Source organism: Theropithecus gelada, chromosome 15, assembly GCF_003255815.1.
Source record: "Theropithecus gelada isolate Dixy chromosome 15, Tgel_1.0, whole genome shotgun sequence".
In the NCBI taxonomy this organism is placed as follows: Eukaryota; Metazoa; Chordata; class Mammalia; order Primates; family Cercopithecidae; genus Theropithecus; species Theropithecus gelada.
In genome coordinates, this window is record NC_037683.1 from 85,224,288 (window position 1) to 85,251,172 (window position 26,885).

The window sequence follows — 26,885 nt, forward strand, 5'->3', positions numbered from 1 at the left end:
AAAGAACGGGCTGTAGTAGGTATTCTTGAGTGTCAGCTCGCCAGGGTGGGAGGGGAATCACAGCCCTAATCTGCTCTGAAAGGGAGTAGGAATCTTTTGTTTCTGAGGCTGCGCTCATCTGATACCTTATTGTTTCAGGGTGAGAAAGGTTGTTATTACTTAACAGGCTGGTGGGGGCTGGGGTCTTTGGTGGGAGATAATGGGTCTCCAGATGTACCCACAATAAAACAAAAGTCATGAGAGGCTAAATGAAGTCCCCAGCCTACTGGGAATAATTTGTGTCTTCATGGTCAAAAAATGGATCCCAACATGAAAATTCAGATGGCATCTGTCACAAACTAAAGTGGCCAATAAATCAAAAATAAGCATGGTTGTGTTTTTCCTATAAAGCTCCTGCACATGTATGTGTGTGTGTATATACATGTTCTGAATCCACTACCTCTATTTTATCGAAAAACATGTAAATGTATAAGCAGCAAATGCAAGATTCTTTTCCTAAGAGGTAATATAGTGTTGTGCCATATATTAGAAAAAAATAACCAAAAAAATCGTATGTTAAACAGATAGCTCCCTCAATTTATTCAGATTTTTAAAAATATAAGTTACAAATACATTGCTTTAGGATTTCACTTTATGTTTGTGGATTTACTTCAGGCATAATATTATGTATTCATTACTTAAAAATATATTGATTGATAATTATAGATCTAAATTATTCATGGGAAAAAACTGGCATTTCATTCATTCAGTATGCTAATTGTGAGGTCTTGCTATCATTAGAAGATTACGGTAGGAACTATGGGGTATACAGAAAAAAGATTTACAGCATCCCTAAGAAATGTACTTCCTAAATTCAATTTTAAATCACTTGTTTGGACCACATGTTCTTACTCATAGGTGGGAATTGAACAATGAGAACACTTGGACACAGGGCAGGGAACATCACACACCGGGGCCTGTCGTGGGGTAGCGGGAGGCGGGAGGGATAGCATTAGGAGAAATACCTAATGTAAATGACGAGTTGATGGGTGCAGCACACCAACATGGCACATGTACCCTAGGACTTAAAGTATAATTATAAAAAAAAAATTTTTTTAAAGAAATAAATCACTTGTTTGGAAGGCAAGTGAAATTGAACAAGTTTCCCAGGCTATCTCAACAATGGCTGTTCAATCTGTAAAACTGTTAGTACTTGTGTTTGGGGTCCTGAGAACAAAAAAGGGGTCTACCAGGAGAAAGACAATGTGGAGTTTTCTCTGGCTTTCAAGGGAAACTTAGGTGCCATTTTAATAATTTCACTGCAGGCCAGTATTTCACTTTAATACTCAGTTTGTATCACATGTTATTATTTTAAATGGTCGTATTTCTAGTAGAAAACACATGCTATGAAGGAGCACATGAGTATTTTATGACACATTTTTAGACCAACTACAGATGGTGACAACACCTAAAATAAGACAGATAATCCAAAATGGGGATAATCTAAGTCATTCATATTAAAATTGGAAATGTACTCCACAAAGCTTTTAAAGCATAATTTTTGGTATTTAGATATTCCTTGAGAGAGTCATTTTGCGAGTATTTATTTACTGGATTACAAAAGGAGTAGCCCAAAAACTGCACAGGCCATTTAGGCAAATATTAAATTAGATAATAAAGAAATTACTAAGACTATGAAAACACATCAACTTAAAATATACAAATGCTAGAAAAAAAAATACAAATCCTGGAAAAATATAAGCATTCCAAAAAGTACCTAGTGCTGTTGTCTAATTCTCAGTTGCCCCCACAAAAAGATACCTTAAAAACTCACTGTTATTTTAAATTAAATTCTTCTCTTGGGAAAAAAAAAAAAAAAAACTGGTATATTACCTCAAAAGCAGTTCAAAGTGGGAGAGACTTGTATATTTGGTAAGAGTATAGACTCTATTTGGTAATAAATTTCAGTAACTAAACACAGAAAGCAATTATTTTGAGATTTCAGTAACATTAAAGGAAATCACGCTTTTTTTTTTTTTACCTATAAAAAGAGGCATGATTTTGGCCAAGCAAAGTGGCTCACACCTGTAATCTCAGTGCTTTGGGTGGTCAATGTGCGAGGACTGCTTGAGGCCAGGAATTCAAGACCATCCTGGGAACCCAGTGAGACACCCTGTCTCTACGTAAAAAAAATAAAAAATTAAAATAAAAAATTAAATTAGCTGGGTGTGGTGGTTCAATGCCTGTAGCCCTAGCTACTCAAGAGGCTGAGGCAGGAGGATTGCATGAGCCCAGTAGTTCAAGGCTTCAGAGAGCCATGAATGAACCACTGCAGCCCAGCCTGGGCAACAGAGCAAGACTCTCTTAAAACAAAAACAAAAACAAAAACAAAAAAGGAGAGGCATAATTTTAATACAATTGAGCTATTCTCATTTAATGCTTTCAAACACTGCACTATTTCATCCATGAACCCTTCTCAAGTTTCCATAAATTAGCAGGGCACGACTCACACTTGTAATCCCCATACTTTGAGAGGCTGAGGCAGGAGGATCGCTTGAGCACAGGAGTTCAAGACTATCCTGGGCACATAGTGAGACTATCATCTCTACTAAAAAACAAAAAAATTAACTGGGCACGGTGGCATGTGCCTTTAGTCCTAGCTACTCACGAGACTGGGGCATGAGGATCACTACTTGAGCCTGGGAGGCGAAAGCTACAACAAACTTTGACTATAGCACTGTACTCCAACCTGGGCAACACACCAAGACTATCTCAAAAAAAATAAAAAACCTCTTACAGGATCATCTTACTTTTTGCCTTATGTTTCAGTTAATGTATGTACTTGTCCGTCTGCAGCAGACCCTAAGCTTCTTGAGACCAGGAGTGATTGGTATTCTTGCAAAAGTTTACATATAGTAGATACTCAACAGATGATTGTTGAATTTAGATCACAAATTCCTGCCAAGGAATCAGGCAAAAATGCTACATACACACACACACACACACACACACACACACGTATATATACACACATATACACACACATATATACTTATTGGGGAGGAGACAAACAAATGGTTGGAAACATTAAGTCCACTTTCATTCAGAAATCAGTTTGGTTTTGTGTAAGTATACTCCCAAAGAATCTCTTGAACTACAGATTCCTCTCTCTCTCTCTCTCTCTCTCTCTCTCTCTCTCACACACACACACACACACACACACACACACATGCAAAGAAATTTCCTATTTAATCCTTGTTTGACATCCTTGAGGCTCTGGGAAATTTGACTAATTTCTATATCAGTTTCTCTGATTCAGGAGAAAATTGAGAACAATACTACTTAAAGCAAAAAAAGTCTATGTTAATTTTTATAAAATGCAATTCTAGTACGAAAACTAATAGGGGACTAAAAGGTATTATTAACAACTGCAGGAAGCAATTCTAAAAGAGCAGCAAACTACCTAGATAAATTCAACCTTTCACAATATTTTGTAATAGATTTAACTACACATTATGAAATGCAGTAGGCACACAGAAAAAAAGAAACATTCCACTTCACTTTATATTGTTATGTTGACAGCCATTAAATGCTGTGATCAAAGAGAAAGGCTTCTCAATACAGAGAAAGCGGCAGCAGTTCAAAACTAGTAGGAGCTCTTTAAAAGGGCTTTTAAGGTTCTTTCAGCTGCTGAGATGTTAATATGCAAGACAAAGGTACTTATCACTTACATGGTGGTTGAGGACGCTTGCCCCCTAGGCTAGTTCATCAGTCCCCCAAATAATCTAGCCCTTCCAACCCAGTGCAGAGAAGGTCCCACAGCCACACAGTCCAAGAAATGCATATTGGTCCCATCAACCCCTCATATTGAACAACTAATGAAAATACAATACTTTTGATTCATTTAAGCTCTTTCAAATCACGCCAAGGCTTTTTAAGAGAACTAATTTTTGAATGGAAGATTCAGGCTTGTGGGAATAGCCAAGAAGTTGGCACGATCTAATCAAGTCAGTTCTTTTTTGATCAAGGACGTAATTTTTTAAACAATATTCAACCTAAGGGTCAAGTTACAATTTTTGCTTTCCGAGAGTTTCAGTACAACTGGCCAAAATTTGGCTAAGAACAGTTTTTCTTTTACTAAGATCTTGGAAGCTCTTTCTAACATATTCACTAGTATATCCAAAAAGTAAAAACATGCAGCAAAAAGTAAAAAGAGGAATGAGCATGAATTATCATGAAAACAGATGCTACTATAATTATTTGTACTTCTGACCTAATAAAATATTTAACCAGATTCTAACTGCCTTGAATTTTCAATTAATAATTGCACAATCTCCTACTTTCAGGAGAAGAACACAACAAAGAATAACTATCAGGGATCACCATTTAGATCTTCTGGTTTGGTTTGGTTTGGTTTGAGGGGAAGCAGGATTAGGCTGTTTCATTTAGTTTTGTTTTAGATTCAGATTATGTCCATTGACAAACAGTGAACTCAATAAATACCTTGTACATAAAAAAGTGTTAAATAAGAAAATAACCTTAGCAAAGTAGACTTTTTAGGTCCTCTCATTCCCCAAGTTTCAAATAAATATTTAAGTGTGACCAATGTTCTCAAGAAGATTGTGTACTTAAATAGCTATTATAAAGGTTTTCAAATACAAAGGTCGAAACACAGAGTTTGGGTAGGGAGGAATCTTTTTATATGTAGTTTAGCAGAATATAATGTATTACATATTCTATTCCCAGAGCACACAAGATAATATACATTTTTTTAAAAAAAACAACCACTGCAAAGAATTCAACATAAATGCTAGGTCTATACATACAGCTATTTAGGAGAAAACGGACAGATGGTTGAAACAATTAAGTCAATTTTCATTCAGAGATCTGCTCGATTGTGTATCAGCATACTCTCAAAGAATTGAAAACCCTTAGACCTCTAAACAGGCGTGGGGCCAGGGACCTTGGCCATCTTGAAGGTTCACTGAAAAATCAACTCACAAAAGCCAGATCAATAGGGGAAAAGACACACAACTTTATTTAACGTGTTATACAGGAGAGCCTTCAGAATGAAAACCCAACCCCCTGGTGGGGTACAGAAGTGTGTATATACCTTCTAGAAATTGGAGAAAGAATGCAGGCTCAGAGCACGGCCAAAACCAGGTTACAGTAGTAAATCAGGTTTTAGCTGCAAGACAGGTTATGCGAGGAGGCTTGGCTGGCAAAAGCGGTCTTGTTATGTAGATGAACCTCACAGGTAGCACCCCTCAGAAAGCAGAGATGGCAAATGTCTCTTTCAGATCTGTAAGGTGTCAGACTTAATTAATCCTTCCTAGATCCGGACAAGAGAAAGCCTGGCTGCATTAATGCATATTTTCTACAGATGCAAATTTCCCCCACTACAGACCGCTTTGCAGGGCGACTTCTGTTTGCTGATCCTCCAACAGCCATCTCAAAATATATCAAAAAAATATATTTGGAGGTAAAATATTTTGATTTCCTAAAATAGAACATCTTCCACAGGACATGCCTTCACACTGTCCCACAAGGTGCATTCTCCATTATTACTTTGCCCTTGTCACAACCCTTTTGTCTTTTTCCTTCAACTCTCAAAAATCAGTATGAGTCACAATCACCTGCAACTGTTTGGCATGTTTCCAAGAAATAAGATCCTCTGCACAGTTAATTTACTTACACAGATCCTTATTTACTTTTATTAAGCAGATTGTAGCCAGGTCAATGTTCAGATGTAGAAGGGAAATGCACCAACTCTTAATTATAAACCTCTCCCTATGAAGGGAAAGGACAAGGGACTGAGAACCCCTAATTGTTTATATATATCCCTACCTGCTTTATCTATTTGATCAGTTTAGACACATATGAGTGATATTCCCAAGTTAAGCTATTGTTACAATAAACATCTGTATACACCAGACTTCTAGATTCACACCATGCACCACTCAGATTATCTCCTTCCTCAAAGAAAAAACAACAACAAACTCCTGCCTGCCCCAAAAACCTATTAAAATACAATACAGCGAAAGCATAAGAAATGTGGGGGTCATAGGCTTCTGGCTCCCTAAAAGTTCACTAAAATCACTGACATGAGACAGTTTGATTCACAGGAGAAAAGGCATATTTAATGTGTAAGCATGGGAGCCTTCAGAAGGAAAACCCAACTTCCCAATGAGGCACAGAAGTTTATACGACATCCTGAGGTTACAAGGAGAATGAGGGCTTGGATCCTGGTAAAACAGGTTACAGGAAGGAGAAGAGGAGGAATTCTATTGAGGCAATAAATGATAACCAGAGAATGATTGGATGGGGAAACAAATTAACTTCTCAATAGTTCTTTTTGGAATTTAAATGATCTGTGGAGGTAGTCTTTATCTTGAATAGGGTCTGTTCAGGTATGGAGAGATTTTTGGTCCTTTCTGCAATGGATAATGAAATAACAGGGAAAGAAGCAGGGATAATTGTTCTCTTTGTTGGGGGATGGGGGGATGGGGGGGTGTCAGTCCTATCTCTGTAGATAGGGGAAAAGTCTCTCCAGGAACTTTTTGATCTCTAAAGCCTTTTAATTTAAAATACTCATTTTACCAGGGAGCCATATATTGGGGTGAAGTATTTTTATTTTCTTCAGAATATTTCAAACCTATAGTCCTAAAAAGACTAAATTTACTGAAAAAAAAAAAATGATATCAGGCTTTTGAATTAGAATAAGTATTATTTAAAGTTGAAAGATTTATTTTCCCTGCTTAAAAATTTAATTTTATAGGCCGGGCTCAGTGGCTCATGCCTGTAATCCCAGCACTTTGGGACGCCAAGGCGGGTGGATCACCTGAGGTCGGGATTTCGAGACTAGCCTGACCAACATGGAGAAACCTCCATCTCTACTAAAAATACAAAAAAAAAATTAGCTGGGTGTGGTGGCGCATGCCTGTAATCCTAGCTACTCGGGAGGTTGAGGCAGGATAATTGCTTGAACCCAGGAGGCGGAGGTTGCGGTGAGCCAAGATCACGCCATTGCACTCCAGCCTGGGCAACAAGAGTGAAACTCTGTCTAAAAAAAAGAAAAAAAAAAAAATTTACTTTTGTATTAAGCTATAGTGTTTTTGCTAGAAAACTACTAAAAAAACTATAGTTAGGAAATACATCTCTGGAAAAACAAAAATTAACTATAAATACTGAGTCTGCTTACCCTGATAATAACAAAATAATAAATGCCTATGGTCTGTATTTAAGGAATTCAGATTAGCAATTTAGCTACAGTTTCACTAAAGTGGACATATCCTTGGCAAATTACACTGGACTCTCCTGTTAAAATATGAACCCCTCAAAACAAAGAGCCTCTATTTATAATGTTTAATGCCAAAAGTGAACCAACTGAAAACTTCTTAATTTTAAAGTGAAATAAATGACTTGAAAGAAATATTCAAAATTCATTCTTATGTTTCTGTCATTTATGCAAGGTAAAGGAGGCAGCTGTCCAATTTTTCTGATCCCAAATATACTAATTAATCCTATCTTGATCCAATGATGTCAAACAAGTCTCTGAGAAATAATGCTACACCCTAAAGCCAATATGGCTAATATGGCCAAAAGGTTAAAATGCATTATCATGGCCAAAAAAAGAAAAGCATGAAAGGGAAAACTGCAGACCTACTACACATCAAGTGGGGAGGAAGGGTAACAATTAAGAATAGCTAACACTCTTTGAGCAACCAAAAATAAAAATAAAAATAAAAAGAGAGCAAAGTACATAGGCCTCTAGGTGGAAGTAAAGACCTAGGAGATAAACTGCAGAAAGACAGATTGTTCTTCAATCTGGAAAATTAGAAAACAAGGGTAAAAAGTCATTGTACCTACCAGTCATTCTCTATTCCCTTCGGTTTCCTTTTTTCCGATTATTATTTCTCAGATTTCTTTCTCTCCTTAATTCTTTTTATTGAAAAGCTGTTCTCTTTTCTCCCTTCCTTCCCAGTGATCCTAGACCATCCCCCCTTCGCCCTTGTTCTCAACTGGCTGAGAAGATTCAAGAGAGGCTTCCAACCTGCTGGCAGTGACGGATGGCAGTGCAGAGGCACACAATGGCGAGTGCAGGCGCGTCACCAGCCTTGCAGCTGGCCTTCCAAAGAAAGAACCAAAGCCGAAGTCTGTCCTGAGGGAGGCTGATTTAATTAAGGTTATAGCAAAGGGCAGAACTGCCTGTGGGCTGCGTTATCTGCAGAGGGCCAAAGACAATGCATTAAAACACTCCTCAAGAAGAAAAAGCCAAGAAAGTTATGTTTGTAAAATGTTGAAAGGTGGGAAAAATGAAAAGACAACAGGGATGTGTTTGAAAAACAAGCAAAGACCCGCCGAAGTTCATGATCTAGTGACGTACAGATACCAAAATGCAATGACAATAGGAAACAGAAGGAGTATGTTTTGATGTGCCTTTCACACTAGAAATATTTCAGATGAATAATGAGATGCCCAGACTGAAATAATCCAGGGCTGTTCAATCCAGCGTCATAGCAAAGTTTCTGTCAATGGCAGGGCCAGGACCAGAACCCAAGTGTACTATTTCTTTCAACTGTAACACAGCCTATTTTTAATATAACTTTAACCACTTGGAATAAAGCCTTTTCAAACAGGGAACAAGTTCAGTTTTGAGCATCTCTTATGAGAAAAGGACTCTGCCAGACACTGGAGAGCCAATAGTACAAAAAAAAAAAAAAACCATGGTTCATACTTTCAAGAAGCTCACAGCCCAGCATTTGGGGGGAGAAAGAGTAGGGAGACAACACAAGTAAACAGGTAATTAAACTGAACGTTGAGGCAAAGAAAGTGGGCTGAGGAGGTGATTGCTTGAGTTTATCAAATCCCTATGAATGGAATAGAGTTTAATTTTCTAAAACCCCGGCAAATTTACTCACCCAAATGTGCACCATCAGACAATTACTAATCTCTTTCTTATTCTGCATGTGTAAGCTAAAGTCTACCACTGAACTCCGCCATTAAAATGACAACACATTGCCCCATAGTGACTAAAAAGTATGGGAGTGGGGGAGGGTGACGGACTACAGAAGTCTTTCATATTCTTTGAAAGGGTGTCACCTGCAGGTGAGTTCCAGGCCAGAATACAAAACAGTCACAGTCCCTCTCGTCCTAGGGCATGTGAAATCTAGGCCACACAAAAGGACCATATTACCCATTCTCAACAGTTTCCCCTACGTTCCTCAAGACTCAAGGGTGCTACAGAGTCAAAAGGCAGAATTTCTAATGAACAAGTAATTATTCAGCACTAGAGTGGCGGCTGGACTTCACTTAGCCGAACAGGGATACACTGTGGCTAGGAAGAGGGGGGCACAATGATGTGCACCTGTAGTCCCATCTACTTAGAGGCTGAGGCAGTTGGATGGCTTGAGCCCAGGAGTTCAAGGCTATAGTGTGCTAGGACTACTATAGAGCCACTGCACTCCAGCCTAGGTAACCTAAGACCCCACACCAGCCCCATCACCAAACAAACAAACAAACAAACAAAAAACTGGTTAGCAGCAGCACAACAGGCAAACAGGGGCTATATGACAAGCCCAAGTGCCGCAAGCACTAACAGGAGGCAAGAAGAAACACTTGAAGGTTAAAGCCAACCTCAGAGTCGGCCAAGCCCAGCTCAAGTATAATATTTTTCAAATCCCCATATAAAGTTGATTTTATAGTGGTAGCACTGGTAGCATTAAAAAGCAATGTTAGTACGGGTGCAGTGGCTCACACCTGTAATCCCTTTGGGAGACTGAGGCCAGGAGTTCAAGACCACCCTGGGCAACATGGTGAAATCCTGTCTCTACAAAAAAATATATATATATAAAGATTAGCTGGGCATGGTGGTGCATGCCTGTAGTCCCAGCTACTCAGAAGGCTGAGATGTGGAAAGATAGCTTGAGCCCGGGAGATAGAGGCTGCAGTGAGCTGTGATCACACCAATGCACTCCATCCTGGGTGACCCCTGAGTGAGACCCCTGTCTCAAAAAAATATAATTTTTTAATGTTACATGTTTTTTCAAACCATAACTTAAAAAAAGAGAAAAACTCAAGAACTCATTTTTCTAATTCCTCCCGAAACAGGAATCAGGCATATGTTCCTGTGTTAAACTAAATCTTTCCCATTCCTAAAATGTTAATAATTAACTTTCCAAACTTTATTGTATGCGAAAAAATGACCCATTCTTCAGGGAAGTGAATCACCACTACGCAGACCACTAGGACAACAGAAGGCTTGCAGTCTCCAAAGAGCACACCAATAATTAAGTAACAGCCCCTAAATCGATAACAATTTCACACTGGAGGGGGACTTAATCTGACCTGACCACGATATTAAATTTGTGGCAGATATTCATACGTTTTAAGACACATGAAACTCAGTCAGAGGTCAATTCTTTTCTCATGGGGTCAATATGGATTGTCTTAAATTTCAACTTTTTCAGGGAACAACATCCTAATGACACTTCTAACCAGTGGTAAAGCCTTATTAAAAAATATTAGGGTTAAGAGTGCCACATTCTCTACCGAGCAAACTTTCCATAACATAAAATTCTTATCAAATATTGTGGAACTTCTTGTTCAAACTACAATGGACCCTTGATACGACAAAGGTAAAAAAGTTTATCACTCATCACCATGTAATGAAAATAAATGCCTTGTTACAAATCTGGTTACTAGGTTGGCCTAATAATAACAGTTTCAAAGCGGATTTGCCTGATAGATCAAAGGACTGATTTGTTGGGAGATAGCAATTCTGTGTTTTAAGACATACATAGTTTATGAGTCTGTTTCACTTATTTTTAAAGACATTTTAATAAAAACCCTATGCTTCATTTATCTTTGTATTGCTCACAGCAACCAGTACAGTGCCTTGCACATCCTAGGAATGCAATAAAATAGTTGCTGAACATAGTTCCTGACAACCAACATTAAAGTCTTCCCAAAGCAAGTACCAGGAAAACAAAAGAACAAGCAAACAGGACCTACAGCCATAAGTTTTGAAGAAGAAAAAAAAGAACATGCAAACATATTCTAGTACGCTTTTATTCTGATTCACAACTCAAATCTGAACAGGGTTTCCAGAAACTTGCTTCTTATGTGCACATCTACAGTACTTTAAATCTTCATCCTGTTTATAGAAAATACAAGTAAAACTAATGTTATTTTTACACTTAGTTCCTTATTTCACAGAAATTTGTTACAAGTAACATCACCCCACCATCATGTGTAAGTAGTAGGAAATGAAAAAACACACATAGTGTCTGCCTTAAACCTGAGTGCAATGAGTTTCAAAGCCCAAATGCAAAATATCTGACCATTAAACTAATTAAATTGCTAACAAAGCCAAACAGGAATAAAATAATATATCTGAGAAAGAAAAAAAAAAAAAGTACTGACTGGAAACAGGGACAAAGGAGTTCTTGTCCCTGCTTGGCTGTTAATTTACTATATGACCTTACCTAATTATTTAGCCTCTCTGGGTCCCAACTTCCTTGTTTTAATATTATCTTTAAGGTCCCTTCAAGCTACATGCTAAGATTCAGTATATGTAGCAGTGTCCAGAAAACTGATTTACATTCATTATCCCCCTCCGCACCCCTCCCCTGGCAAAAGGGCACAGTTCACTTGATAGTTTTAAATATCTGAGTTTGGATTTCTATCAAAGGCAATTTATTAAAATGTCAGATGGGCTTAAGTTCATTTCAAGTGGAGAACTAAAGCGAGTATTGCTTACAGATTCAAGTTTCGCCTAGACAGCAGCTGCTGCTATTGAGAGAATAGACTTTAACAATCTAGCTGAAAATTATACCTCTTTACAAATGGAGAAAACTAGTAACGGGGATTTTCATACTCTCAAAAAGGCAGATGCATAGCTTTTCTTTTTTTTTTTTTTTTTTTTTTCCTTTTCCATATTCATCATGTTGAGAGAGAGGAAAGCAGAAGGGCTAGCTTGGCTTGGGAGGCAGAGAGGAGAATGGATGTCACCGTACAGAACCAGACAAGACCCTTTCAATTGATGTACTGTACTAGACAGCCCATTCTTCTAACTAATGCTCACAATCCAAACGAAATGAAAAGATTTCCTGTGGCTGGGATGGGAAGAAGTCTGGACAAGAGAGCAATACCATACGACAGTAGCTAGCTTAAAAGTGTAAAGACTTGCTTTCAAGATGGGATTCAGATCATTCTGGAAAGGGCCAATGAAAATCTGTAGCTGAGGCCTGATTGATTAAGCTATGATTTATATCTATGCAGAGCTTTAAAAAACTTTTGAAAGTACCTTTTGATACCAGACAGCATTAGCTTGTATAGTACTTTATCATATATTAATACATAGCAAACTTACTCAAATGTAATCCCTACAACATTCCCATAAAGCATTTTAAAACTCCTTTTTCAGGTGAAGAAACAACATGGAAGGATCAGGGGATTTGCCCAACAGCAAATGCTTAGCAAGTGTCAGAGCCTTGTTTTAAATCCAAGTCTGACTTCAAGTCCTCCAATCTTCACCATTTTAAGATAACACTTCTGACACTAGTTTTCAGTCCCTACTATTCTGTCTGATTTAATAAATTGTATTTCTCACAAAATTGCTCCCTCACCCCCAATCTGTTCCTTCTCTGGCTTCTTAGAGCATGCTATGCATAATTCTCCCAGACGTGCACTTATTGGATCTTCTAATTGTTCATTTCCTTATGTCCCTGACTAGGCTCATTTCTTCAATAGCAGAGACTGTCATCTCTCTAGTTCAAACACATAGGTATCTTCAATCCCTGTGGCCTCCCCGGTTGCAACCACTTTAACTCCTCTTTGCCAACATGAATGCTCCACAAAGCAGGTGTTGCTATTGCTTCCAGAGGGTCTGGACCACAATGGGTGATTAATAAGTGCTAGCTGAATGGATGGTGGGTAGGTGAATGATGCAATGCTCATACGTATTTTAGAGCACACATTACAGTGCACACATTTACATACAGCACTCCATGTGAGTCTAAGACTATGAATTTGGTAGTGATTATTAAGTTTATTCTTTGCTTTCTTTCCTTTTTTTTTTTTTTTTTTCAGATGGAGTCTCGGTCCTGTCGCCCCAGGTTGGAGTGCAGTGGCACCATCTCGACTCACTGCAACCTCCACCTCCAGGTTCAAGCGATTCTCCTTCCTCAGCCTCCCAAGTATCTGGGATTACAGGCGTGCGCCACCCCGCCTGGCTAATTTTTTTGTATTTTTAGTAGAGACAGGGTTTCACCATGTTGGTCAGGCTGGTCTAGAACTCCTGACCTCAGGTGATCCACCTGCCTCGGCCTCCCAAAGTGCTGGGATTACAGGCGTGAGCCACCGCACCCGGCCTAAGTTTCCTCTTTCTAAAATGTGGTTTGTCTTTCTCAATTTCAGAAACTCGCCCAAAGCATGTAGCTGTAAGTAGTACCCTGTCAACTTCAAGATAATGGCCCACAAGACTACATTACCCTTCAGTTTGTCTTTTCTTGGTAGCAGTTTGAGGACAGCATTGATTAAGCCTATTAGACCATGGCTGAAGTGTTGCCCCATTCTGGTTTCCTGTTACGAATCTGACACTTCTAGAAAGTCACTGGTTACAGACTAGATCAAGGAAGGTGACTACTCAAATAATTAACTGTGACACAGAATGCCCAGATAAGCACCATGTAAGAATTTACAGATTCTATTTCCCTGTCCATACACAGGCCAGTCCTCGGCTCACTATCTCATTCACAGGTTTAAAAGAACAGGTGATGACTCACAATTCACTTCTAATCTTAGTTTTCTGAGCCTTTAAGCACACATACATCAGACAAAACAGAGTCAGGAGGACTGAACAGAAAGCCAGAAGATAGATTTCCAGTTCCACCCAAACTGATCCTCTAATGCAGGTACACAGAAGCTGGGGGGAGTCATTTCAGGGTGAAGAAGAAAGCACTCTCAAGTGCTACCCAATGTTTACTAAGCAGAGGACGTGCCTACTGCACATTCTTCTGTTTTGCCCAGAAATGCAAACTAAAAAGAACCTTTTGTATAGGTAATCAAAGACACACAACCACAGTATGATACCCAGACCAATTCTGAAAAGAACAAGCGTCCTTCAAGGGTCAAATAAACAGTAGCTCCATTCTAGCCAACCAAAAAAAGATAAGGCTAACCATTTTAAATGTGTTTTTTAACACTGAGCCATTTCCAACAGATTTGCCTGGCTGCTCTGGGGAGTCAGGCCTCGCTGAGTTCAGGTGAAGCCTCTACGCTTTCCCCTCTCTCTAAATTCTTCCCACTTTTTACCGGGAAGAGCAGCACATCTGAACACACGCAACTGTGCAGCAGCGCATCACCCTGTCACAGTGAATCAAGGGGAGGGAACTCAAGGCAGTGAGTAGCTCATGTGCACAATGGAAGTTTTAAAAATTATTAGGCAGTCTATCCTTAACCCCAACTGCTGATAAAAGGAGATATATATCAAAGTCTGTTTTCCTAACCTTCTGCGGAGAATGTAAGTGAGCTGTTTCCGCTCCAGGGCGAGGTCTAGTGACACTCATCAACCCTCAGCAGAGAGCATCCAGGGAATTCAGGACCTTGGTTTTATCGCTAAGGGTGTAGCCACTAGTGCTATTAACAGCAGCACTCTAGGTCCTCAGAGTGGGCCCCCCTCCTTTACCAGGATCTCCCAACTCTGCAGAGAAAAGCTGAGAATAGGGTCCAGGGCTAAGGCTATTCCCCAGATTTAAAGGAAGCTGTAAGCGATTTTAAAGCCTCACCTTACCTCAGCTAACAGAAAGAGAGGCAGGGGGCGGTGGGCGGAGGACCCACCAACCCAGGGGAATTGTAAGGAGACAAAGATCACCCCAAACGCACAAGCGCGCGCGCACTGAACCCGGACTGCAAAGCACATTCCACCAACCTTTCACTGTAGTCGGCTTCCTGTGGGGTTTATCCCCTCACCCCATCCCTCTCCAGAAAGTTTAATGCTGTTCGCACCGACTTTGAAAGGTCCATTGTTCCCTTCCCCGTAAATGTAATGAAAAGAGAGAGGGGAGGGAAAGAAATCGAGACACCGTTCCCGAGGACCCTTTCTTAAAGAGAGGACTGACTCCTGGGGAGTCGGGTCAGTCCTAATCCAGAGATGAAACCGGGAAACGAGGCGCACGGGGAAAGGGCGGGAGGACGTTTCCCTTTTCGGTAGAAATGCCCAACGCCGAAGCCGGCCAGGCCGCCGGGAGCAGAAAAGGTGGGCGAGACCCGGGTCTGCGCTCCCGCAGTGGCCCCCTAGGGCAGCAAACGAGGCGGAGCAGGGAGCGGGTGAGCGAGTCGCTTCTTACCTTCTCCTACCCCGCTTAGCGTCCGTTAATTCAGGTGCCTACACAGCGGTCCAGGGAGACGGAGAGGAGCCCCTGGCGTCCTCGGGTCCAGATCTCCTCTCCATGGCCAGGAAGCCACTCGATTGCCGGAGCCCACAGCTGCCGCTCGTACGCAACTGGCAGCCGCAGCCTCTGCCTGGAGGTGAAATACTCTCCTCCCGAGAGTGACGCGCACTTCCCTCCGCCTCCGCCTCCTCCTCCGCCTGCCCCGAGCCTCGGAGGCAGGGGCCTCGGCTCGCTCTCTCCCGGAGCCGCCGCTCGGCTTTCTCTGCTCCTTCCCCTCCGGGAGGAAGAGGAGGAGAATCGTGGCCCGGGCGGCGCGGGCCTGAGCGTCCACGCGACAACAGGGGAGGAGGCGGCGGCGCGGGACGGAGTGGGGTCCCAGGAGTCGCTCTTGTCCCTGGCCGCCGGGCGCTGCGGCTCCCTAGGGTCGCGCTCAGCCTCCGCCGGCCAGACAAGCAGCCCGGCTCGGCTGGGCCGGGAACTGTGGATTGGGCGGGCGGGCGGGCAGTGGAGAGCGAGGGAGGCGGAGGGAGAGGAGGAGCCTGCCATCAGAGGAGGCGGTGACCCCGCCGGGCCCCTCCCGCCGGCCCCGCTCCCGGCGAGCTACTAAAGCAGAGGCTCAGCGCCACTCGCTGCCGCGCGCTGGAACAGCGCCCGAACGCACTGCCGGCGGGGCAGGGCCCCAGCCAGCGCACCCCGCTGAGGCTGCAGGCTCCTTCCCTTCCTGGGCGCGCATACCCGCCTGGCGGAACAGGAGACAGTGCCTCCAGCACCCCCAGATGAGGCTGGTACTGCGCCTGTCACTCCCTGGTTGAGCCTGACACTGCGCCCCCAAAGTCCCCGGCTGAGCGTGACTGCACCCCATCGATCCTCGGCTGAGTCAGACTCTGAGCCCTATCACCGGTAAAGAGATTTCCACATTCCCACAAGTGTTCTGAGAGTCCAGTCACAGCCCCCACCTGGCCAGACGCGAGCACCAGGTTCTCAGCGCTGTCAGAAGAACCAGTCTGCTCTGGGACACAGGGCAGCTCTTCTGGTCCCTTGGAGCAGCCCCAGCATCCCGCTCGCAGGCCGGAATAAATATACTTAGGTCTTCCCACGCCCCCTGCCCGCGCCACTCTGGAGGGGTGGCCGCTTGCAGAGGTGGCGCCGAAAGCCACGCCCCGGCCCACCCCAGTGCCAAAACGCCGCTCTGAGGACACCGGCACCGGCCCTGAAGCAGCCCTGCTGCCGCCACCCCGCCCCCTCGCTGGAGCTGCTCTCACAGCCTTGGCTCTGAGTGAGGGCGCGGCCCGGGCTGGATCACTCAGACCCACGAGGTCCCGAGCTGGTGACAGCGGCAGGACTGCCAAATCCGGGCCGTGGTCATCCTCGATTTAATTGGGAATTGGAAGTTTTCCCTCCAGGAAACTCTTTCAGTGAATACTGTACAGGTAGGATAGTTTAGTTTTCAGGGTTGTTCATTCCTTCTCCCTCAACAAACTCAGTCGTGTAACTGTAACACACCCGGCAGTGAAGGGGAAATCCCCTATTTCAAGGGTATTAGTTCAGGACTTCGTATAAGGAATTACCGTTTCCAAATCTTGGCTAATGACAAGAATCCCCTGGGGCACTGAGAAAACATTGGATTGCCAGACATCGCCCAATCTACTGAATCAGAGGTATCTAGAATATGTAAGTTTGGGAAACAGGGCTAGAGTGCATCCTCTAATTAATTAAAGCCTTGGAAAGATGCCTCCCAAACAGCAACACCGGCTAGGGCTGAGATCTTACAGAAACTTCACCCAGCTGCCTTTGGGAGCCACTGTCCCTTCTGGGAGAGACAGGGAGGAAAGGTTTTTAAAATAAGGAAGATGGTTTTGAATGACAAGCTGGAAGGGACAAAAGACTGTTTTCATGGTCCAAAGTTGAAATGTTGAGGACTGTGCTTAATAAAGACAGAAACTGTGTCACCCCATGTGCTAGGCTGAAAAATGTTCCCTCCCCAAAGATAACAGATTCTAAATCCTGGAACTTGTGCATATTCCCTTATATAAACAGAAACAGGGCCTTCGCATATGTGATTCAATTAAGGGTCTTCTTGAGTTGTGGAGATTATTCTGGATGATCAAGATGGGTCCTAACTGCAGTCACATGTACTCTTATATGGGGAAGGGGGGTGGTTAGCACACACAGAGGAGGGCTGGCAACTGTGGAGGCAGAGATTGAAGTGATGCCTCCGCAAGTTGAAGAATACCAGCACAGAGGCAAGGATTCTCCCCTAGAACCTCTGAAGGGAGCAAGGTCCTGCTGACACCTTGATTTTGGCCCAGTGAAACTGAGCTCGGTCTTCTGCTTCCAGAAGTGTGAAAGAATAAACTTCAGTTGTAAGTCACACCGACTTTGGGTGATATGTTGCAGCATAGGAGGCCTGTGCTAGGCCAACTTTATATTACAAATATCAATTTTTTGAATCCTTATCAAGTGCTAGGCACTTTGTTTGGAGTTAGGATATGTTATGGGATATGTTGTCTAATTAAATCCTCCCAATAATTATTATTTCCATTTTAAAGATGGGACAGTAGGACTTGAAAATTTAAAGGGTCTGCCCAAGACCACACAATAAGAACTTCTTGGAATCAAGTCTGCATACCACTCAAATGTTAAAAATAGCAACTAGACCAGGTGCGGTGGCTCACACCTGTAATCCCAGCACTTTGGGAGGCTGAGGTAGGCGGATTACAAGGCCACTGAGACCATCCTGGCTAACATGGTGAAACCCCGTCTCTACTAAAAAATACAAAAAATTAGCTGGACGTTGTGGCACACGCCTGTAACCCAGCTACTCAGGAGGCTGAGGCAGGAGAATGGCTTGAACCCGGGAGGCGAAGCTTGCAGTGAGCCGAGATCGCTCCACTGCACTCCAGCCTGGGCGACAGAGCAAGACTCCGTCTCAAACAAACAAACCAAAAAAAGCAATTAAAAATGTATGTACATTAGTCTAATAAAATTTTTGGTTTTAAAAAGGGCCTATTTATTTCCACAATCTATATTTATTGCCCAAACCAAGGGAAATGGATGTTGATTGATAGTGAGGCGGGCTAGTGGGGAGCAGGGGTATAGGGGATCTCTTTATACATGTTGCTCAATTTTGTTGTGAACCTAAAACTGCTCTAAAAAATAGTCTATTAACTAGAAAAAAGGGTAGGGGGATTGAAGCTCTGTGTGGCCTATCTTTGAGAATTGTATAAATTAGATATTTATCTGGAACATAAAAAATCAAAGGACAGGCCGGGCGCGGTGGCTCAAGCCTGTAATCCCAGCATTTTGGGAGGCCGAGGCAGGCAGATCACCTGAGGTCAGGAGTTCAAGACCAGCCTGGCCAGTGTGGTGAAACCCCACCTCTACTAAAAATACAAAAATTAGCCGAGCGGGGTGGCACACACCTGTAGTCCCAGCTACTTGGGAGGCTGAGGCAGGAGGATTGCTTGAACCTGGGAGGTGGAGGTTGAAGTGAGCTGAGACCTCACCATTGCACTCCAGCCTGGGTGACAGAGCGAGACTCCATCTCGAAAAAAAAAAAAAAATCAAAGGAAACTGATGTGAACGGAAGCTATGAAGGAAACCAACAAAGTAAGACACAGACTTCTCTGATCAATGGGACTGATGTCACAGATTGAGTTCTCAGGGAAGCAGGCTCTGAGACAGTGACAGGATGTTTTCACCTGTGGGGAATGGGCAGGAAGCAGCATGGGCAAAGGGAGAAGCTGGGCTGCAGTGTACACCCAACAATCTTCATTGATCCCACTGGGGGATCTGAGACATGGCCCATTGGAATTATTGAGCCTAAATGACTAGACCATTAGATACCCTCCTGAATCAGTCATTGGATGTCATCCATCCTGCGAAGTGACATGACCTTGGTCAAGGCGACCCTGCAGCTGAGGTAGTCTCCAAAAGGGCCAGCTGCTGACAGCACCCAGAGCTGGGCAGCAAGTCCTTCTTTGCAAGCAAATCTGGGCAGTGCATCTCCATGTCACTCATGGACCCTGTGTGGATCTGTGTCCCCACCCAAATTTCATGCTGAATTGTAATCCCCAGTGTTGGAGGTGGGGTCTGACCTCACCAACAGGAGGTGACTGGATCATGGAGGCAGATTGCTCATGTATGGTTTAGTATCATCCTGGTGGTACTGTCCATGGGATAGTGAGTGAGTTCTCGAGAGTTCTGGTTGTTTAAAAGTGTGGCACCTCCCCGCTCGCTCTCTTGCTCCTGCTCTGGCCATGTAACATGCCTGCTCCCGCTTTGCCCCCACCCTCCCTCCCCTGCATGATTGTAAGTTTCCTGAGGCCTCCTCAGAAGCTGAGCAGATGCCAGCATCATACTTTCTGTAAGCCTGCAGAACCGAGGTCAATTAAACCTCTTTTGTCAATGCGAGAACAGACTAACACACCCACTTACATGTACGTGACATCCTCACCATTGTGCTACTCCTTCCAAATAAGGAGAGAAAGCCCCAGAGTGAGTGGGATGCCCACGTTTTGCACTTTTTCCTGGTTGTAACTGTGCATTCACACAGGATAATACACTGGCTAAGACTTGAGACTCTTTAGTCGGATCACGTGCCTTAGCTCACTAGTACAACCAAATGCTCAGCCTCTCTGAGGTGCCTCCATTTTTCATTTCAAAAGGGAATAATAGTAGTACCTAGCCCATGCAGTTATTATAAGAATTAAATATGGCAATGCTGTAAGGGGCTTCACTGCACTTCTCATAAATGCTCAGCGCATTATGTTATTGGTGCCTCCTGTCATCTCTTCTTTACCCTCCTTGATTGGCTAAATTGTAAATTTGGGGGGACAAGGGGAGATAGGGTCTCACTATGTTGCCCAAGGTGGGCTCAAACTCCTCAGTTCAAGCGATACTCCCACCTCAGCCTCCTAAGTAGCAAGGGCAAATTGGAATGTTCTATTAGGTTACACTTGCAATGACTTTAGGTGGAGATAGGAAATGGAGAGCTCTTGGGGTCCAGGTCATAGGTGAAGGCCATGAGATAAATACAATAAGCACGACCTAAAGGAACCTGGAACTTTCTTTTTAATGGTGAAAAACAGCAGCCACACTCCAAACAAATGCCAGGTCTCTCCTTTCTGTACCCTGGTGGCCCTCACCACACATGTCGTTGCATCTCCCTATATTGAATGTCTGTGGATGCTTAGACAACACGAGGGCTAAGGGCACTGGCCCCCCGCATCCATCCATGGAAGCTGGCTGGGTGTGGGGGGTGGTCAATGTCCCTAACGTGTATATATATATGTGTGTGTATATATATACACACACAAACACACACACACACACACACACACATTCACCTTCTCTGTGAAACATTCCAAGGCCAGTCGTCATGGCCTCCCCTCAGCTCTGATGGCTCCATACACACACCTGCCGCAACCCTGACCACACTGCATTGCAGTTATTTAGTGGGTTTTAACTGCAGCCCTTCCCATCCTGCCTACTTCCCTGCAGCTGGTAGACTGGGCACCTGAAGATTTAGAGATTGAAGATACAGTCTTATTCAACTTCAAATCCTCGGGGCCTAGCACAGTGTTTGATGAGCGACTGCCCCGAGCGGGCAACAAAAGAGTCAGCGGAGGATTTAGGAGAGAGGAGGTGACCAAACACCGTGATATGGAAAGAGTCTGTGCACCTCTGTGTTCCACAGCTCCAGGTTTCTGCTTGCTTTGCACTCTCCAGCTCCAAACTAAGACAGAACCTCACTTCACCATCCCCACTCTTCCCCTTTCTGTTTTCCCCCAGGCTATTAGAAATTAATTCCTTCAAACTGTGTTTCATTCTATGAGGGTCTGAACAGATAGCGTTTTGTATTGTTTTGTTTTGTTTTGTTTTTGAGACAGGATCTTGCTCTGTCACCCAGGCTACAGTGCAGTGGCACAATCACAGCTCACTGCAGCTTCAACCTCCCAGGCTCAAGTGATCCTCCCACCCTAGTCTCCCTAGTAGTTGGGACTATGGCTTGATCCTCCTACCTCAGCCTCCCAAGTAGCTGGGGCAACAGGTGTGCACCACCACACCTGGCTAATTTTTTTTTTTTTTTTTTTGAGACAGAATTTCACTCTTGTTGCCCAGGCTGGAGTTCAATGGCATGCCCTCAGCTCACTGCAACCTCTGCCTCCCAGGTTCAAGTGATTCTCATGCCGCAGCCTCCCAAATAAGCTGGGATTACAGGCGCCTGCCACCATGCCCAGCTATTCTTTTGTATTTTTAGTAGAGACGGGGTTTCACCATGTTGCCCAGGCTGGTCTCCAATGCCTGGTCTCAAGTGATCCACCTGCCTCAGCCTCTCAAAGGGTTAGGATTACAGGGGTGAGCCATCACGCCCTGCCTAGGTCGTCTTTAAATCATGTTTTTCTGTTCATATTTGCTCTTTTTGCACTCAGTGTATGGGTGTAGAAATGATTCTCCAGGTGACTAATGCCTCACTAGTAAGGTGTTGATACACTGTTTGCCATCCAAACCTTAATTAAAAGTCTTAGAAGAATTTTCCCCCCGTTGACCCAGTGCAATAATATTACAGAATGTTAGTGTGATCTTTCTTTGCTGTGGTAACAGCTGCATGTCTACAAAACCACCTGTGCTTTCTTTATTTGTTTCCATCTAACCAGCCTCATTCTCACACTTCATAGGCTCGCAATGAAGGCTGCATGTTTCCTGTCAAACTCTCTGGACACTTGCTTTAAATTATGATGTAAGCAATTCTGATCCAGTATAGCCAAACTGCTGATACAGTCTTTTCAGAGAAGGGAAAAACATGTGATTATTTTATTTTAATTTCTATTAAATCGATGGGAATTAAACTTTTGTTTTTCTCATTCAAAAACATGACTTTCACTTTCTGGAAAAAAGTGATGTCCCATCCTGATTCCCATCTAACATCTTCAAAATTGGCACAAATTTCACTGTTGCATAGTAAGTTATACGCACTTGGTATTTTTGGGGGGGTGGGGGGGCCTTTGTAGCCATCTTTATATAAGTGGTTGTACTTCGCTGCTGGCACCTAGACCCAAAAACATTTCCCTCATTCTCATGTCACAATTGAGGACACTGTCTCTGAAAAGAGAAATGAGTTGCCTGAAGTCACTTAGCTAGAATGAAGTTGCTTCTGTACTTATTGTAGATTAAGATTTCCTGTGTTGAGGTCAGGTGCGGTGGCTCACACCTGTAATCCCAGCACTTTGGGAGGCCAAGGCCTGTGGATCACCTGAGGTCAGGAGTTCAAGATCAGCCTGGCCAACACGGTGAAACCCCATCTCTGCTAAAAATACAAAAATTAGCTGAGCGTAGTGGCACACACCTGTAACCCAGCTACTCAGGAGGCTGGGGCAGGAGAATCACTTGAACCTGGGAGGCGGACGTTACAGTGAGCCGAGATCACGCCATTGCACTTCAGCCTGGGCAACAAGAGTGAAACTTAGTCTCAAAAAAAAAAAAAAAAAAAAAAAAAAAAAACGGATTTTTCTGGGTCAAAAATGTTTGTGCATGCCTGTAGTCCCAGGTACTCAGGAGGGTGATGTGGGAGAACTGCTTGAGCCCAGAGTTCAAGGCTTCAGTGCACCATGATGGTGCCACTGTCCTCCAGCCTGGGTGACAGAGCGAGACTGTCTAAAAAAAAAAAGAAAGAAAAGATTTGCTCATAGCATGTCTACAATATATGCAGTATTACCACTAATATCTTATAAATTTGCTGGATGGGGATTACATGATCTGTGTAAACTGAAGAAATATACACAAGAAATGTAGTGTATTTTCATTATATTCACATACGGATGTGTACCAGAAGAGTTTATACAGTGAATTTGTATAAGAATTGAGAAAGCTGATTATGAATATAGACTTTAATTTGAAATAATACCAACATCCTAAAATCATGCATTATCCCTGGGGTTTTATCTCTTCCTTCCTGTTCCTTCCAGGCAACCAGCAAAGAAGTATAAACCTGTTCTGCCTAGAAAGACTAAGGACCCTGTGTAACCTTCAAAGGCGCATAATCAGAAAGGAAAAGCAAGATTAGGAGTACCTTACTTGCATAAATACATAGCTGTCAAAATTCCCCCAAAGCATATTGTATCAAAGCTCTCTAAATTTTCCATAGTTATTATTAAAAACTTACTAAAGTACAAGAAAAAATAAATAAATCCCTGCGAAGCCTCCGGGCCACCTGGATCACAAAGGAGCTCTTTAGGAAACTTGAGCTCACCATGGATTTGAAAATACACAGTTAACAACATGTCGAAAGTTATCATCAGTCCAACTTAATTCCACAAATCTTTTTTAGGTATTTCTACACTTCTCTCTAAAGAAATGAACATGAGCTGGGCACAGTGGCTCACACCTGTAATCCCAGCACTTTGGGAGGTCAACACGGAAGGATCACTTGAGGCCAGGAGTTCAAGACCAGCCTGGGCAACAAAGCGAGACCCTGACTCTATAAAAAATTAGCAAGGTGTGGTGCTGCACACCTGTAGTCCTAGCTACTTGAGAGGCTGAGCCCAGGAGTTCAAAGTTGCAGTAAGCTGTGATAGCACCATAGCAATCCAGCCTGGGCAACAGAACAAGACCCAGTCTCTAAATTTTTAAAAAGTAAGGGATGAACATGAGACTATTTTGAAAGATAAACAGGATTACTGGATTATGACATATATGACAGATATGTTGATTATTTGATTGTGGTAATCATTTCAAAATGTATACAATAAATCAAATCATCACATTGTATCCTTGAACACACTTTTGTCAATTATACCTCAATAAAGCCAGAACAAAATTACTTGAAATAATGTAAACAAACTAACAAAAATCATCAACTACTTTTTGTTTTCAAGAATACAATGGAAAAATGCCATTCATGACAAAAGTAGAAAAATCTGATTTTATAGTCCATTTGGATAGAAGAATTTTCTACATGATTAAATTGAGGCATTGTTTTCAGAAAACTATTGTGAAAATACACATGGCGCTTTAAAAAGAAGGGAAAGAATGTCCACCCTTTCCATGATTGTCTTAACACAGGGTCTTTTGTAGATGAGCTAAACACAGCTTAGAAAACTCAGAACTCCATTATTTATTCAACAAATAATTATTGTTGTCTTATGTAACAAACGCTGATAGATTCTGGAAGCTGAAAAAGACAGCAAAGCCCCTACACTTTAGTAGGGGTTTGTACCCCTAATAAAAGGAAACTGGCAAATAAACCAATAACACGGTGGCTCACGCCTGTAATCCCAGCACTTTGGGAGGCCGAGGCGGGCGAATCACTTGAGGTCAGGAGTTTGAGACCAGTGTGGCCAACATGGTGAAACCCCATCTCTACTAAAAATAAAAAATTAGCCAGATATGGTGGCACGCACCTGCAGTCCCAGCTACTCAGGAGGTTGAGACAGAAGAATCGCTTTAACTCAGGAGGTGGAGGTTGCAGTGAGCCAAGAAAAAAATAAAATAACACATGATTATACCGATGGTAATAAGGGAAATAAAATTATGAGTAATAAGAGGGATAGAAGCTACACCGATGGCCTTCCATAAGCCACATTTCCCAATATTTACATTCGAGTAAGGTCTTCTCCTACATTGACTCTGAACTTGGCCTTGTGACTTGCTTTGGCCACTGAAACATCAGAAGGGTGATGTAAGCATGGGTTTCAAAAGCACTTGCACAGTAGTTGGAGCGGTATTGTGAAAAAGCTTATTTACGGTGATGTGGTCAGGAAAGACATCTCCAAGAAAGTGATAGTTAAGCTAACATCTAAAGAATGTCGACCTTGAGGACAGGAATTTAAAAAGTGAGATAAGTTATGATGATGAAAAAAGAGAGACTTGGCAGGGTCCAGGCTCATCCCTGTAATCCTAGCATTCTGGTAGGCAGAGGCGGGCAGATGACTTGAGCCCACGAATTTGAAACCAGCGTGGGCAACATGGTGAGATTTCTACAAAAAAAATACAAAAAATCAGCCAGGCGTGGGGTTACAAGCCTGTAATCCCAGCTACTCAAGAGGCTGAGGTGGGAGGATCACCTGATCCTCAAGAGGTTGAGGCTGCAATGAGGCCATGATCGCACCACCACACTCTAGCCTGGGTGACAGAGCAAGACCCTGTCTCAAGAAAAAAGAAAAGGAAGGATCAGGGCAGGTTAAGGTTTGAGGACCAGGGAATCAAGGCTTGAAACACATTGTGGATCCAGCAGATGCCAATGGCAAACTTTTTGCATAATTTCTGCTTGAGCTACCCTTATCCAGACACCACAATAAAACAAAAGAAGTTATAAAGATCCAATAATTTTCCGGACAGACTCCTCACTTTACACAGAAACACAGAAAAATCACTTAGTTAAAAATCAGCAACGATTTTAAGAGGGCCAGACAGCTTTCATTGTTGTGTCCTTGGAAGCCCTGGGTTGTCATGTTAAAGCCAGCTAACCTGCTGAAGAGACCACGTGGAGACAGCGTTGTGCCTTCAATTTTTACTATACTGAGAGGCCATGTGTGGGAAAAGAGGACCAGAGACACCAGAGAGAGAAGAGCCAGCCATCTCAAGATCCCAGCTGAGTTTAGCCCCACTTGTCCCACCAATAAATGCAGCCATTTGTCCGACCACTGGCAAGAACAGCAGAGGACATGCTCAGCTGAGCCCCGTGCAGATTTCAGACTATAAGCAAATAAAAGAGTGGTTATTTAAAACCACTAAGTTTGGAGTGATTTGTATGCAGCACTAAAAAATCTCAACCCGCCTTCTTTTTTTTGAAATGTAGTCTCGTTCTGTCACCTAGGCTGGAGCGTAGTGGCGCGATCTCGGCTTGCTGAAACCTCTGCCTCCTAGGTTGAAGCAAATCTCCTGTCTCAGCCTTCCGAGTAGCTGGGATTACAGGCACATGCCACCACACCCAGCTGATTTTTGTATTTTTAGTAGAGACAGGGTTTCACCATGTTGGCCACACTGGTCTCAAACTCCTGACCTCAAGTGATTTGCCTGCCTCGGCCTCCCGAAGTACTGGTATTACAGGTGTGAGTCACTGTGCCCGGCCCCAGTCCATCTTCTTAAATGGAGGTGATTTTGCCCTCCAGAGTACATTTAGCAATGTCTAGAGTCAATTTTAATTTCACACTCTGGGGGAGGGATGCTGGCATCTAGTGGGTAGAGGCAAAGCATGCTGCTAAACATCCTTCAATGCACAGGATGAAGGGCTATCTGGTCCAAAATGTCAAGAGCCACAGTCGAGAGACTCTGACCTAAACAAAGGATTTTGACAGGTGATTGTCAGTCTTCCACAGACGTTATACCAATGTGTCTTCCCAAGAGCAATACATGAAAATATGTGTGTTCTTATTGCCTCAGCAGCAGTAAATATAACCAGGTATATACATATATAAAAATCAATATCGACAAATGTCTATCTTTGTCATAGGAAAAAGTGATATAATAATTTCAACATGTGTTTCTCCAGTAATAATTGAGGGTGCCTCT

At 42.9% G+C, this 26,885-nt stretch overlaps 1 protein-coding gene across 3 annotated transcripts in view; it reads right to left on the bottom strand.

The window, feature by feature from the left end:
* The window catches only part of CEMIP2 (cell migration inducing hyaluronidase 2), an 85,876-nt gene extending 70,028 nt beyond the window's left edge, over nt 1-15,848 (bottom strand). For all 3 annotated transcript variants that reach the window (XM_025359908.1, XM_025359909.1, XM_025359907.1), the window contains exon 1: nt 15,330-15,848. The gene's annotated coding sequence lies outside the window, so the exon portion shown is untranslated. The remainder of the gene's footprint in view (nt 1-15,329) is intronic.
* Nucleotides 15,849-26,885: the final 11,037 nt, after the last annotated feature.